Below are 2,173 nucleotides of genomic sequence, written 5' to 3'. Positions count from 1 at the left end.
TTACTTTGGACCATTTATTTTTCTATTCATGTTATTCAAATAATGCAGATGGACCGGTAATGGATGTACAAAGTTGACCGACGTACCAAAGAGTTCATTGATGGCTTGCATTATTTTTTGAATGTCGCCGAGACAAATAAGCAGAATGGTTTCATGTGCTGCCCATGCTTACACTGCCAGAATAATAAAGATTATTCCTCTAGAATAACCCTTCACAGTCACATTTTCCGTCAAGGTTTCATGCCCAATTACTTATGTTGGACCAAACATGGAGAAAATGGTGTTATGAGGGAAGACAATGAAGAAGTAGATTATGATGATGCCCAAATTCCAATCCATGCTGGATTTGGTGCCTTTGACGATGATACTGCCATGGAAGAGCCTGAAGCAGATGATGCAGAAAAATGAGCCCACCGACGAGCTTGGGCATGCATTGTGCGGTGAGCGGTAAGTTTGTGAGAGTGAAAAAGAGAGGCTAAAGTTCCAGCAGATGATAGAGGACCATCGCAAGTTGTTGTACCCATGATGTGAGGATGGGTTGAAGAAGTTTGGCACCACACTGGAGTTGCTGCAATGGAAGGCAACATATGATGTATCAGACAAGGGATTTGGTGAATTACTAAAACTTTTGAAAAAAATGCTTCCTGAAGACAACGAATTGCCTAGCACGACGTACGAAGTGAAACAGCTTGTTTGCCCTCTAGGATTGGAGGTGCAGAAGACACATGCATGTCCCAATGACTGCATCCTCTACCGAGGTGACTACGAGAATTTGGATGCTTGCCCCATATGCGGTGCATTGCGTTACAAGATCCGAAAAGATGATCCTGGGGACGTCGAGGGGGAGCGTCCCCGGAAGAGAGTTCCCGCCAAGGTCATGTGGTACTCGCCTATAATACCACGTCTGAAGCGTCTGTTTAGAAATAAAGATAATGCTAAGTTGATGCGATGGCACAAAGAGGAACGCAAGCAAGACTCAATGTTTAGACACCCAGCGGATGGGTCACAGTGGAGAAAAATAGATAGAACGTATACTGACTTTGCCTTGGATGCGAGAAACATAAGGTTCAGTTTGAGTACGGATGGCATGAATCCTTTCGGTGAGATGAGCAGTGGGCACAGCACTTGGCCTGTCACTCTATGCATATACAATCTTCCACCATGGCTATGCATGAAGCGGAAATTCATCATGATGCCTATACTTATCCCAGGCCCAAAGCAGCCCGCAAATGACATCGATATGTACTTAAGACCATTGGTCAAGGAACTGTTATTGCTATGGCGTAAAGAAGGTTTATGGATGTGGGACGAATACAAACAAGAAGACTTCAACCTACGAGCATTGTTGTTCGTAACCATCAATGACTGGCCTGCTCTTAGTAACATGTCGGGACAATCGAACAAGGGATATAGAGCGTGTACACACTATTTGGAGGATACCGATAGTATGTGGTTGACTCACTGCAGAAAGTGTGTATACATAGGTCATCGTCGGTTTCTTCCCGTCAAACATCAGGTACGAAGGAAATGCAAGCATTTCAAAGGGCAGACGGACCACCGAACAAAACCGAAGCACCGTACTGGCAGCGACATCTTGGAAATGGTCAAAGATCGAGAAGTAGTATTTGAAAAGGGACCAGGTAGCAAACCTGTTCCGAGCGACAACGGATTGGCGCCCATGTGGAAGAAGAAGTCTATTTTTTGAGAGCTACCATATTGAGAAGTCTTAGATGTTCTCCATGCAATTGATGTGATACACCTCACAAAGAATCTTTGCGTCAACCTGATAGGATTCTTGGGAGTGTACGGAAAGAATAAAGATACACTAGAAGCACATCAGGAATTGCAACGAATGGAAGACAGAGATGCCCTACATCCTGAAAAGCGAGACAATGGACGACACTATTTAAGTCCCACCAGCTATACTCTTAACAAATAAGAAAAGGAAAGCATGTTTGAATGCTTGAGCAGTGTCAAGGTCCCATCTGGATACTCATCCAATATAAAAGGAATCCTAAATTTGCAAGAGAAGAAATTGACAAACCTAAAGTCTCACGACTGCCACGTGCTTATGACTGAACTTCTTCCCATTGTGCTGCGGGGGATTCTGCCTGAGAACATGCGGTTAACCATCGTGAAGCTATGTGCCTTCCTCAACGCAATTTCTCAAAAG

Source organism: Panicum virgatum, chromosome 4K, assembly GCF_016808335.1.
Source record: "Panicum virgatum strain AP13 chromosome 4K, P.virgatum_v5, whole genome shotgun sequence".
Lineage (NCBI taxonomy): Eukaryota > Viridiplantae > Streptophyta > Magnoliopsida > Poales > Poaceae > Panicum > Panicum virgatum.
This window is presented reverse-complemented; position numbering follows the sequence as displayed.